General features: G+C 40.9%; 1 protein-coding gene across 5 annotated transcripts in view; it reads left to right on the top strand.

Annotated features, from left to right (window-relative positions):
* The window catches only part of ASNS (asparagine synthetase (glutamine-hydrolyzing)), a 160457-nt gene that overhangs the window by 24199 nt on the left and 121797 nt on the right, over positions 1 to 14461 (top strand). Inside the window, exons 5-6 of one of the 5 annotated variants that reach the window (XM_047825348.1) lie at positions 1112 to 1188; positions 5526 to 5596. The exons of the other annotated variants lie outside the window; for them this stretch is intronic. The gene's annotated coding sequence lies outside the window, so the exon portion shown is untranslated. The remainder of the gene's footprint in view (positions 1 to 1111; positions 1189 to 5525; positions 5597 to 14461) is intronic. 5 annotated transcript variants of the gene reach the window in all.

The following is a 14461-nucleotide window of genomic DNA, read 5'->3' as shown; positions in this document are numbered from 1 at the left end:
ATAAATACTGTCTTTTCTGCCTCTTTTCCAAAAAGTGCTTATAGTGCTGCCTCATTTATAGTCAATGGAGCTGCATAATGAATATGTGAAGGAAAAAAGAAAAACTGTACACCTTGTAAAGTCTCTAGTCTTCCAGAGCCTTACAGAGCCAATTCTTTTATGAAAATCTTCTTATGAAAGATCTGAGGCAGTTCTATAATCTTCTACCTCAATTCGTATTTATAAATTGATTCAAAAATATGTCTAGTTTCTGCCTGAAAAACAACCCCTTTGTGGTGGTCGTTGTGTGTGATAAAAACAAGGAAGGAGTAGCCTCCAGAAGTTTCCACCCACCGCCTCCCCCCCCCACCACCGTTGTCAGTTAGATTCTTCTTCCCACTGCCCTCCTGGAGGGCAGCAAGGAAGGGCAAAGAAGGGCAAGCCACAGTGGGTTGGAGGTTTTTCTCAACTGTCATCCGTGCCAGTGAAATGTAAGATGCATCATTTTCTATTTCTATAGCAGTTGTCTGCTAATTTTTGAATAAAGGCTTCATTGATGTGCCCTCAAAAAATTATTTAGACAACCCCAGTGACCGTGTCCGTGACTTTCTTTCATCAGATAGCAATCACAGACTTATTCAACTAAGCTAGCATGATCTTCTTTTAATAAAACCTGTGTCAATAGGTTGTAAACTTTTCATCACTTGGCATTTACATATTGATTTTCTTTATAGTATTCTTGAAACTTAATTCTGAAAAATGGTGTTAGCTTTTTAGCATGCTGGAGTTTTCCTTCTTTTCCTTATAGAGATCAATAATTTTTGGGTTTTGCTCCTTTGGTAGTCCTCTGGACTCTTGATATTTATAGTGCTTTACTATTTTACCTAACCTTTTCTTTTGGCTTATAATAGCCCTTGAGAAACTTTCTTGATAAGGTCAACATAGCATTCTTGATTCAAAGAATGACATTTTTAATGCTCATACTTCTCTTGACTTTCTAATGAAGACTTTTAATTCTTTTTCCTTTTTCAACTTCTTACATTTCTTTGTATTAAGAACAAGTCTAAGAAAAAAATTTGGGGGGAGAGAGTTTATACTCTGCATCTGACCCTAATTTTTTTTTTCTTTTAAGCATTCCCTTACCATTTCATTTCCCTGTTCCTGTCTATGGGAATATTCACGGAGGCTTCATTATATAGGAACACTGAGGTAAGGACTGTACTTTCCCTACGTCCTTGGAGTCTCACCACCGTCCTATGAGATAGGTATTATTCTTAGACTTCTTTTTCAAATGAGAAAACAGACTTGGAGAGTATCCCACCCAAAGTAATAGAGTAGTACTTGGTGGAGCTGCCCTTGAAATCGATTATCTGCCTGACTCAAGACTCTCTACTGTTCACCAGCATGCTATAATGCTTCTACAGTGCTTCATGCCTCGGGTAATGATCCCTTTCCAAGTCCATTATTTCTTCAGTTTTCAGTCCTGTCTTCAAACACTTCATTCCAAGTGTTTACACTTTTACAAAGACAGCAGAGCCTGGTGGTTTAGAGCCAGGCTCTGGAGCCAGGTCGAGTGGATCCAGATCTGGAGCCACCACACACTAGCTGTGTAACCTTGGGTGAATTAGGTAGCTTTTTGTGCCTCAGATTCCTGACCTGAAAGCAGTGGATAATAGTGCCTATTCCATAGGGTTTTAATATTTAAACAAATCATCAATACACGTGAAGTGGTTGGAACAGTTCTTGGTATACGAGAAGTGCCTGATAAAAAGCTAGTATCAGTGGTTGGTTGCTTGTTTGTTTATTTACTTATTTACTTATTTATTACTTATATTGATTAGTTCAACACACGTACTTACTGAGCACTGTCCCCTGTTACAAAGTGCCAGGCATGGTGCTAAATTCTGAAGGTAGAGGGATGATTACCATAGAGTCTTTCCCTTCCCGTGTTCACATCTAGTGGTGGATCATGACAGAGTGTACTCACAAGGGGGGATATGCCATATTTAAAAAGTCAATCCAGATATTGGGTGGTCATCTCAGTTCACTAAATTTGAGAGAAAATGGTTAATGAGTGGTGGAATAAGGATCTCCCTCCCACACCAGTCCTTTCTGACTCAAGTAGATCATTTCCAGAGGGCCAATCCCTCCCATTCCTTTCACCTTTTTGCAATATTACTTTTCCAGTCTTCCAACTAAGAAGTGGAATCTACTTCTTTTACCTTGAATTTGGACTAGTCACGTACCTGGCTTGGACCAATAGAATGTGGTGAAAATGATGTGGCATGACTTGGGCACACTGACCCTATGAGGCCTTGCAGATTCCTTGGGATGTGGCTTCCATGTAAGGAAGCTGAGGCTAGATTACTGATTGAAGAGACAGGGAGTGGAGAGAGAAGCCCACCCAGTCTGCCACCATTTCAGTCACCTCAGCTGGGTGTCAGTCATGTGAGTGAAGGCTGGCACCCTGTATCTTGTAGCTTTTTTTGAGCTGCCCCAGCCAATACCATGTAGAGCAGAGTTAAATTTCCAATCTGCCCAAGTTGCAGAATCATAAGCAAATAAATCAAATAAATGGTTGGGTTGTTTGGGGATGGTTTGTTTCATAGCAATAAATTCCTGGAACATAAGAAGGTTTGCAGCTTCCATTTTCACTGTCTTGGAAGTCAGCCACTATATATAAAGCTTGGATTAGATAATGGAATAATGAGAGACCATGTGGAGAAAGTTAAGTCCCAGCCTTCCAGTCATTTCTGCCAAAGCCTCAGGCTTGTGGGTAGAGCCACCACCTTAGACTTTCTAGCATAGCCTAGCCACCAGCTGAATGCAGCCCTATGAGGGAGCCCCAGTAAGACTAACAGAACCACCCAGACAACTACAGATTCATGGTGGTTATTTTAAGCCACTATGTTTCGGGGTAATTTATCTATGCAGCAATAGGTAACTGAAACACCCACAATGCACCATGGCTTCCCAGAAGTGAGGGTATTGAGGTCTTTGGCTAATGGTGTGTTGGGGAATAATAATTTTTACCATTAATCAAGTACTTTATATGTGTCAGGTACTTTACATATGTTGTTTTATTTTATTTCACTCCCATGGTAACCCTGTATGGCAGGTAGTTTGGCACATGACAAAGCTACACTTCAGAGATGTTAAGTAACTTGCTCAAGGCCTCACAGGGGCATGGTCACTGCAGAATGGTCAGGTAGGAGGTAAATGCCTCTTTTCCTGCTTTCTCCAATTTGCTTCTTTCTATGGTGGTGATCTTCTGATGCATCTCACCAGCTTCTGGCCTCACATCACTCCAGTGGATCCAGTCAGCTCTCACTACTGAAGTCGGTGCTATCAGATGTCTGTGGGGTCTTTGGTTCATCCTTACTAACACCTTGCTGTCATTAGGATAAAGTCCATGGCATGCAAAGCCTCTTTTGCTTCTCTAGCTGTATCTCTCTGCACCTTCTTTATTTACCTTTTTGCCATGTGGAGTTCCTTGCACAGCACAGATTTGAAACCTCTTCTTGTGTCATCCCTCCAAGCTTATGCACAGAGTGCTATGCCAGGGACACCCTCCTTGCCTTCCCCACCCCCTGACATACCATTCACCCTCCAGGACTTAACTCAAGGTTTGCCTTGACTATGAAGCCTCATTACCTGGTCTCCTCCAGGCACAGCTGTCCACTCCTCACTTGTGGCCCCACTGAAACTGTGCACTTTCCCAGCAGAGCATCAGTATAACACCTTGTTGTTTTTATCAACCAGACTCTGAGAGTCTTAATTTTTTTATTCAATCCTAGATGAATAAAACACTAACACTTAGCCTGGACTGGTCCTTAATGAGAGAAGTGCTTCAGTAAAGAAGTGAGACCAAGAAAGGATCAGGTCAAATTGTCAAGAGCCTTGAATGTCATGCTGGTGTAATCCAAATGTCTGCCACCTGGATGTCCCCAAGTCTTCCCCTTCTTGGGCCACCCTTTCCTCTTATATTCAAATTGATAGTGTCTACCTTGCATTCCACATTGTAGGGAAAGCCCACCATCACCGTCCTCTTCCTTGGGTCCTGCCCCCCCCAAATATCTCTGGAGCTTTAAGGACTGAGGAATTGAGTCAGAGGCTCCCAGCTTCCTTAGTTATCTCTCACTCCCATTTCCTGCTTGTGCTGACAGGGTCATTCTTCCTGTGGCTACTTCTACACTGCTTTACTCTTGATAGATTCTGCTTCAATTCTTTTGTTCTCTCAAAGCAGCTTGGACACAGGCTGTGGTAGTTGGAAGACTCCCCCCCCACCCCAGTTGTGTTTACAGTTTTGAATAGATAATATATTCACATGGTTTAAAAATCAAATTATATAGAAGGGTGCATAGTGAAAATTCTCACTCCTACCCCTGTGCCTGTCTGCCCTATTTCCCCCCTTTTCCCACCCCCAGTATCTATTTCATTAACTTTTTTTGGTATCCCTCTAGGATTTACTTATGCAAATACAATTCAATGCAAATATAGAAAGCTTTTTTTTTTCTTTCCCTTGTTGAACATTGCTGGCAAAAGCTATGAAAATATGCTGCCTGGACCCGCTTCCAAATCTGTGCTGTCGTCTGCTCTCTGTGGGGCCTTACCCCTGCCCAGAAAAATCCTCTTTTCCATTTTCCTGCAGGGATGATTTCCACAGTGACAGTATTTTTTGAGAAACAAAATCGGGGCACAGGGTCTAAGAAGTGAGTTTTTGTAAAATATGGATCCAGATAGTGGGTTTGCACTAGCAAATTGGGACCAAGGTCTCCATAGTTATTCCAACCCTCCTTAATCCTGAAGGCCAGGCTCCTTCTCTGGGATAGTAGTCTTTTAGTATTATTTAGGCCAACAGACAGGACTACAGCTCAGGAAAGAACTGAAAATGATTTAAACTTGAATATTAGGCGTCATTATCCTGACATGGGGGATGTACACTAGTCACCCTTTCCTCCAGGCTTCCTTCCAGCCTCCATCTGCCTGGACCTCCATCCCTCTGCTTAGACCTCCTCTTCAATCTTTTCCCTTTTCTTCCAACTCTCACTGCTGTCTCCCATTCACAGATTGCTCCCAACCCCCCTGCTTCCTTTTTGTTTCATATGTGGAGCAGTTTAGTTTGGGGTGGGGGAGGGGTCCCATGTATGGCACCCCTCTGGGGACTCTCAGAAGTAATGAGGGGCTCTTGAGCACCACTAAATCTGAGCAGTCAAGACAGGCCATAGTAATTTGCATATAGATAGGAAGTACCCCTCATTAAGATTAATGAGATTAGTTTCTCATTGGATTTATCATCTTACAAACATCTCACTTTTGGGGTTAGTGCATTTTATACACTGACTCCCTGTATAGTTTTAATGCAGAGATAATTAGTGTTCCCAAAATATTCCAGGTGTTCTACATTACACAGCCTCAGTTACAGTTAGGTTGGGCCATGTGACCTGTTCTGGCCAATGATCTGCAAGCAGAAATGGTGTGTTTCTCTTCTGGACCAAGGCACTTAAGAGCTCATGTGCCTTTTCTATCCTTCCCCTTCCCTTCAGCATAGGCCAGGCATTCCAGATGGCATAGCTACAAGCTGCAGAGAGCCACCCGATCCACACCAGACTGCAATGTGAGTGGGGGAAAAAAAATTTATTGTGACAAGCCATTGATATTTGAGATATTTTAATTAATATTTCATTGCATACCTATGCTACTTGCACCCACACTTTTGGAAATTAAAATCTAAAACCTAAACTTTCTAAAACAAGAGTGTGTGTGTGTGTGTGTGTGTGTGTGTGTGTGTGTGTGTGTGTTGTTTAGGATATGCAAATGTGTCTTCACATTCTGCACGAATTACAATTTGAAAATCTTTACAATTGTTTATATGTTTGGAGGTCCTATCAATGTCTACACAAATTTTATTAAGATATTCTAGTATCTTAGCACTCCTATTCTCAAAACCATCATGAACATGAAATATTAAATATAAGCTTATACTGTGTTGCCCTTTCACTTGCTCCCTGTTCTGTGCATTCAGTTACAGGTAAAACTTCCTGCTGGCCCACTTTCAAATTTCTTCAGGCTTTCCCAGAAACAATTATGCAAAATTCTGGCTTGCGATTTGTTTTCTTAAAATTTTTCAAGGTAAATATTGTAATCCTTCCCCGTTCTTAGGGAAGTGAAATTTGTTTGGAAGCTTTCTACTTAACTTTCTACTTTCTACTTACCTGTTCAAAGGCTCCTAATGACCAATCCAATTTTCTGTCATCCAAGATGAGCAAATACCAGGCCCCGTTCTGGCTCTTCTAATACCTTTTCTTCTCTTAGCAGCGTGATTTTCTCATACAGTGCTTATTTCAACTAGAATTTCAATACTTCCATGACTGTCATATAGTTCTTTTATTAGTTTTCTAGGACTGCCATAACAAAGGACCACAAAGGGGTGCTTAGGTGGCTCAGTCAGCTGAGCGTCCGACTTCGGCTCAGGTCATGATCTCACCGCTCATGGGTTGGAGCCCTGCATCTGGCTCTGTGCTGACAGCTCAGAGACTGGAGCCTGCTTCGGATTCTGTGTCTCCCTCTCTCTCTGCCCCTCCCCCACTCATGCTCTCTGTCTCTGTCTCTCTCTCTCTCACTCAAAAATAAATAAACATTAAAAAAATTTTTTTTTAAACCCAAAGTACTACAAATTGAATGGCTTGAAAAACAGGAATTTATTGCTGCACAGCCTGGTGGCTTATAATCCATGATCAAGGTATTAGCAGGGCCATGTTCCCTTTGAAGGCACCAGAGGAGGATTGTTCTAGGCCTCTCTCCTAGCTCCTTGTAGTCCCTTGGCTTATGGGAGCTTAATTCATCTAAACATGGCTTTCTCCCTGTGTGCGTGTTTGTATCCAGATTTTCTCCTTTTCACACCAGTCATTTTGGAGTAGAGGCCTACCCTACTCCAATATGACCTCTTTGAATGAATTACACCGCCAACAACCCTATGTCCAAATAAGGTCACATTTCGAGGTACCAGAAGTTAAGACTTCTCTATATTTAAATTGGGGGTGGTGGTGCTTGGGTGGCTCAGTTGGTTGAGTGTCCCACTTCGACTCGGGTCATGATCTCAAGGTTTGTGAGTTCAAGCCCCACATCTGGCTTGCTGCTCTCAGCGTGGAGCCTGAGCTTCAGGATCAGAGTTTCAGATCCTCTGCCCCCTCTGTCTCTGCCCCTCCCCCATGGTCAAAAATAAAATAAACATTTAAAAAAAATGAATCTGGGGGGACATAATCTAACCCAAAACAGTTATCAGTGTTTGCATTGTCAAACATATAATCATAGTGGTTAACAGCAAAAGCCTTAAAGTCATACTCATTTGTGCTGGAATCTCATTTTCTGCCGTTTGAACCTCAGTTTCTTTGTCTCTAAAATGGGAGCATTAATCATTACTTTTTAGGGTTGTTGTGATAATCAAATAACATTCTGTCTCAATTTTGGCCTTAATGACCAAAGTTTCATGGCTTCAAGACCAAAAACAAAGTACCTCCACATTCTAAACTGAGTTGCTAAACCACCTATGTGAGACATGCTCATACAGTATGAAACGACTTGGGCTGGCATATGCAATCACCCATCTTCTACTGATAATGGAGCCACGGCTGACAAGAGAATTCTGTTTTGTTTTGGTTTTGTTTTGTTTTGTTTTGAGAGTTGTTCTCCTACTCCTCATGTGGGAGGGGAGAGGAGTGATTCCCTCTCACCTCAAGTCAGGTGACAAGGACCCTTCGGAGCTTCAGGGGAAGTAGGAACTGATGTTTGACTTGTGCCTTGGGAAATTAAATGTGGAAGGCTCTGGGTAATGTTGCCTGCCTGGTGGCTGCAGGGGCCCAGATCCTCCTCACTGAGAGCAGAGCAACGAGCTGGGGAGTTTTCTCGTGTGCCCGGTGGGCTGGCAGGATGGAGTTTGAAAAGGCTGCCCAAGAAGGCTTTGTGCCAAACTGGACCTCAGCAAAAAGAAGTTGGAGTATACCATCATATACAGAAACTGAGGAGGACTCATTACTGTGCAGTCTGGAAAGATGCGGGTTGGAGGCTGGAAGGCTGTGGTGGGATTTCTTGGAGGAAGCAATGTCAGCAAGCCAGCAGAGAAAGTAGCGGCGTTGGAAATCTGCCATACCCAGAGGGCTCAAATGCCAGATTATATTCAGACCAGTTTAGAGACTTTTTTAGGGACTAGTTTTACCTCTTCCTGACCACATTCCAACCGCAGAAGATCCTGAAGCAGCCTAGTTAGGGGAAGGGACATGGGGAAGAAATATTTTACACAGAAATGGAGCAGAAACCAACCGTATTCTCTCCCCCAAAATGACAGGCCTTCCAGCCCAAAGGAAGCTCAAGCTGAGGGCATAAATAAGCTTTAAACTAGATGAGGCATTGGGTTATATGCTAATGGCCCTAGACTGGACATTTCAAGGACTGAAATGAGTTGATTTGGAGGACTGCAATGAATTGGAGGATTTTTATGATCTGCGAGTGACTGAAAAAGTAAGACTTTAATTTCATTCATGGAGGAGTGGATGAATCTACCCACAGAGTTTGAGTAGGATAGAGAAAAGAATAAAACCATCCTCTGCGTGGACCCCCGTGAGTTCTGAGAGAAAGTACTCAGAAAAAGTTGCTGTTACTCTGATGCTGCTGCTAATTATTTTAGTTTCCATTATGACTGAAGAAACCCACACCATCTTTCATAGCGATGTCAGTGTGTAGTTCCAGGGGAATAGAAACCATTCCAGCAAATTTTAAGCAGAAAAGAGATTTAATACAAGCAGTTAGGTGCTTGCAGAATCATTGGCGAGCTGGAGGAGCAGCATCTAAACCGAAACGCCAGAAATAACTCCCAGGAGATAACTATTCATCTGGTTTCCTAGGGGAGCTCTTGCCCCTGCCACAGTCGTAAGTGAATACAGTCAAGAGTCTTTTGGGGAAACTTTTGAATCTTGCAGACACTGCTGTCATTGCAATCTGAGGATCGTGAAAACACTGTCACCCTTGCAGTCACTAACTTCTAACCCTCATGGAGCTAGACAGTGAACATTTAGGATGTGGTTGCAAAAGAACTCCAATGTCTGCATGGTCTTACTTGCCAGGAGCAACAAATGACAGGCAGGTGGCCCTGATCTCGCCCCTTCTTTTCAAGTCTCTTGAGTGTATTTAACTCACAATCTGAACATTAGCTGTGAAAGAGTCAGAGAAATGTGCTTTGGAGCTTTTGAGCCTTTGCAGTATAAGAAGAAACCACAGAAGAATTCAGAATGGTTGCTAAGAGGTGGTATTTCACATCCACCATGATGCTCCAGGCCTATGAAAAGACATACAATGCCAGTGGCCCCAGCTTCTAGCTAGAGGACCAAATACTGGATTCAGTTGGATTTTTAAAAAATCAACTTTATTGAAGTATAATTTGCATGTAATAAACCGCACCTATTTTAAGCATACAGTTCAATGAATTTTGACAAATATAGTGCAAACATAGTCAACCCCATAATCAAAACATAAAATTTTTCCATCTTTCAAAACAATTTCCTTTGTATTTCTTTTTAGTCAGCCCCCTCATTCCCCTTTGTCCAAGCAACCACTGATCTGCTTTCTGTCTCTATAGACTACTTTTCTCTGTTCTAGAATGTCATGTAAATAAAAGCATGCAGTAGGAAACAGCTGTTTTTAATATTTACAAATAGTTGTGTTTTTTTATTTTTTTCTTACCAAGTATCCAGCACGGCATAGTAGAATACTATGAAGCCAGACAAACGCAGGGTTGGATCCCAACTCTCCCACCTAACAGCTCTTGACCTAACAAGTTGAACTTGCTGGGCTCAAATTTCTTAACTGTAAAATGGTAATTTAAAACAAAAATAAAAACAAAAAACATCTGCAAAGGTTAGAGCTAATAAATGAAAAGCACACAAATGGCACTCCATGAAAGGTAACCATCATGATTCTTCTTGATGATGGCCTGTTGTTTCCTGTTTATGCTGGTTTTCCAGTCAATTGTATCTAAACTACAGTGCTTGGGAGAAGAGTTTTATTGCTGACTTTCACACATGACTGCTGTAATGACAATTAGAATTATTCTCTAGAGTATCAGATTGCTTCACACCTGGATTCTACCATTCACTACGTGACCTTGTGAAAATTCTGAATTTTTCTGTGCTTCAGTTTTCTCTTCTGTAAAACAGAAATAATAACAATACCTAGGATTGCTACACAAGTTAAATAAGGTAATATATATTACCTTAGTAAATACTCAACAATGGTTAGCTATTATTATCTTTATATTGAAATGTTTCTGTCTCCACACCTTTATCTAAGCTCCTTCCTCTGAAAGAAGTGCCCTTCTCTTTCTTTTCTGGCCAATTAAATTTTCTCATTCTCACCCCCAAGAACCTCTCCCTCCTACAAAATAACCGTGTACCCTCTTATTTGGCACTTATCTTCCCATACTTTATATTACCGTTGAATCATAGAATGTTTGAGATTGAAAAAAATGGTTCATGTGAATGCTTTCCTTTTACAGCTGATGTGATAGAGATCCACTAAGAATAAATTATTTATCAAAATCGTATCTTTAGAACAGATTGGGTTAGGACTTGGTCTCCTAAGTCTCAGTCTTGTGTCCACAGCATGATTTAAAGTGCTTAGCACACAATATTCAGTTACTGGCTTATTGCATGAATTCCTAAAATATACTGTGCTCAGTTGATTTCTAGAGCCAAATCCAAGGACTTTGCTTGCCATAGTAGGTAAGCTCTTGTCATTCTCTGAGATTTAAAAAATGATATTCAGCCCTGTCAAAGTAAAATCACAAAGTTTATCAGGAAAACCATCTGAAAGTAAGTCATGCGTATTACACAGTGTGAGACGGATATGCTGTACGGCAGGATGTGCTGCACAGGTTTTATGAGGTGGATGTGAACTCTTGCTGATGCTGTGGTGCCAGTTCTTTTTTGGATAGCCATGCATTTATGAAGTCTTGCTATCTAATTGCAAAGAAAATACTTCCTATCGCCAGTTTGGTCTTATGGTAAATATTTAAAAAAGAATTTCAGTATCTTTAGCCCAGTAAAGTAAAAGCTCCTATACTATACCCACAAGGCAAACACAACTGGGTAAAGAATAAAATGCAGGCATGATTGCTTGTTATATATGTTATATATGTTTGCCAGATGGCAGTTACACAGCTGCTCAAGTCCTGAAGAACTAAGTGTAATCTCCAATAGTGTCTTGATGTCCCCATGCCACTTGGCTTTAGGTGACAAGGAAGTTCAATATGCATATTCTGGGAAGGAGGGGTGAGAGCAAGAACATGAGAAAATTAAGAGGGACCTCCTTTTAAGAAAAAAAAAAGTCGAAGAACTCCCCAAGATCTTTCACAATTTTTTAAGTGTTGTACATCGAGGGTCCCCAAGATCACCCCCCAGGTCCAGTGGTTTGATAGAAAGGGTCTCACAGAACTTAGCATCTATTTGTGCTCATGGTTAAAATTTATTACCAGTGAAAACATACGAAGTGAAATCAAAAAAGGAAAAGATGCATCAGGTGAAGTTGGAGGAAATATCAGGTTCCAGGTTGGAAGAGCCTCTCTCAGTGGGGTGGCTTAATTCCTTCAGCAATGAGCGGTGATAACACATGCAAAGTGTTGTCTACTGGGGCAGCTCATTAGTGACTTGGTGCTCAAGGTTTTTATCAAAGGTGGTCACATAGGCACCCTTTGCTCATCACATACCCAAATCCCAGGCTCCTAGAAGGAAAGCACATGTTCAGCATAAGCCAGACTGTTTGTAGAAGCAGTCTAGCCATAGGGAGCCACCTTGTCATTTAGGGAAAGTTTTATGTCTGTGTAGGGAACTGTTTCGCAGCCATGTTCCCCAATGCCAGCCAAGGGCCACTTTTGCAAGTAAACCTTTCAAAGACTAGCAGTCTCAGGTCTACTCTGCTAACTCTTTTCTGCATATACTATTTTCTTTATTCCAGTATACATCAAGACATAAGAAAGACAGCTATCATAACCCCATTTGAAATAAGTAGCCTGTAGTAAGGATGGTTTACATGGCTTATCTAAAGTCCTACTGAGTTAGTTGGCTGGGATGGCTCGACTTATCTGAGGACTCAATCTCGGCTGTTATTTGGGTTCTCAGTTCTTCTCCACATTACATTTCCTGGAGGTGCCAAGATGCTGCGAGGACAGTTTATTCACTTTGATTCCTGGGCTGGGATGGCTGGAACAGTCAGGTCTAGTGCTCTTTCTATGCAGATTTGCCATATAGATATCTTGGACTTCCTTACAGCGTGACGATTCCACATACGTGGACTTCTTGTGTGATGGCTGGCTTCCCTCAGAGCAAATGTTCTACAGCAGACCTGGGTGAAAGTCCTGGAACATCACTTCTGTTACATGGTTAGTTAAGTAAGTTCCAAAGGCCAACCTAGATTCAAAGGGAAGGAATTGGACGCCAGATCAAGAATAACAAAGAATTTGCAACTATCTTTAATATAGTGAAATAAATAATTTATCTGAATATGTTAGCATTATCCATTTCTATTGTAGTCATACACTTTGTTCTTTTATTTCTCCCACTGGACTATAAATTTCTTAAGGGAAGAAACACTGTCCACCTCAGTTTCTAATTCCCTACAATGTTAAGCAGTACTTTATTTATAGCACATATTGAATAATTATTTGTTGAATAAGTGAATGCTATTAAATGTTTACTGCATGGCAAACACTATACTAAATTCTTTACATTGATTATCTTCTTTAGTCCTTACAACAATCCTGGGAGGGAGGCATTATTATTATTTACATGTTTTAGATGAGGAAACTAAGGCCCAGAGTAATAAAGTTACCTGCCTAAGGGCACATAGCTAATGGCAGGATTTGAACTCAGACTGACTCTAGAACATATGCTAAATCATTACACTCTACTGCTTTCTTTATGGACTGCACTTTGCATAAAGAGGAAATCTCCAAAAATCCAAATTATGGTACTCTGCTGTGCAAAAAGAGACGTCTTAGGAATGTGAAGCCTTTTTTTTTTATTTCCATTTTCTGTGTTATTGAAGAAGTGGGAAAGGAAGCATGAAGAGAAGGATAAAGAACGATAATAAGCCTGAAAGGTATACTAACTGTCAAGGCCATGTTATGTAATCTTGAACATTATATCGTCTTGAGGTATTTGTAATCTTGAAAAACCACTTTAAAAAAATCTGTGAAATGAATGCAAAGGATGAGATGAAGAAAATAAATACAAAATGGCCAGAAGTTCCATACCATGTTATATAGGCTTTGGGTTATATTTGATCCTGAACCATTGATCATTTTTATTTTTAAAATTATCTATGCTAAGATGTGAAGTCTAAGGGTAAAATGCCTGACTTGTGATATATCTGTCATTAGAACATAGTTAAGTTATAAACTTTCTTCCTTGAAATAGTAAGGGGGGGATGATTAAGTCCCCATCGAGGCAGCAATGTCATAGATGAGCCTTCCTTGGGAGAGCAGATATTTCTGATTAGAAGGGATTGAAGGGGATTCCAAAGTATCTGAAAGTAGAGGAAGGAGGGTGGCAGTGAAGAGAATCCTAAATACAGAAGAAGAGAATAAGAATGAGGAGAGGGAGGTGAAATCTCAAAAGCTGTTCGTGGAATGGTTTTTCCTGGGATGATGACGGGGGCATACAGGACTATCAGGGTAGATTCTGCTATGAGTAACAAAAAATATAAGATAATAATGTCTGACACAGTTTGGACATCTATTTCTCTCTGAGATGAAAACACATCTGGAGGAGAAAGGTCCAGAGTTTTATGTTTGCTCCATGGATTTCAGGAAATCCAGTTCTTTCTATCCCTCTTTCTCTTTACTGTGAGCTGACACAAGCCAATGAGGTCCCACACAATTCGTAGGGTTTTTTGGTAGAGAACAATAGATTCAAAGTACTTCTCCAACCTTGCTCCTAGGTGCTAACCAAGTCTCAGAACAGATTCTGCCACAAAAGTGAATATTTATTAATAAAACATTTATTTGTAAGCAAGCATAAGAATATAGTATCTGCTCTTTCAATTCAGTGAGGTCTCAATTCCAATCTCTTCCAACCTCCAGTCTTACCTGGAGTAAAAAATCCAATCGAGGCAAGCATGACAACATTCCAAAAACAGGAATACCCCAGGTAGCCCAAAACCAAAGGCTTGACCCAGGGTCATTAGAGATCAAGCCTCAGGTACCATTCCTAAAAGTATGGGCTGCAGGCCTCACTGGATTCTCTTACTCTATTCATCCACGAGTGGGAAGTGTTTCTAGAAGATTTTAGTCAATGTTATGTCATACATATCTTTAAGTTAACCAGTGAGAGTTCCTTTTTCACATTCATTATACTAGTTGGCAGACTGCTAATTTCACCCTTAAAACCCCATTTCTGAAATTCACTGTGAACATTAGCAGTGAGTCTGGTGTTGA

The sequence above is a fragment of the Prionailurus viverrinus genome, chromosome A2, assembly GCF_022837055.1.
Source record: "Prionailurus viverrinus isolate Anna chromosome A2, UM_Priviv_1.0, whole genome shotgun sequence".
Classification (NCBI taxonomy): domain Eukaryota; kingdom Metazoa; phylum Chordata; class Mammalia; order Carnivora; family Felidae; genus Prionailurus; species Prionailurus viverrinus.
This window is presented reverse-complemented; position numbering and strand designations above follow the sequence as displayed.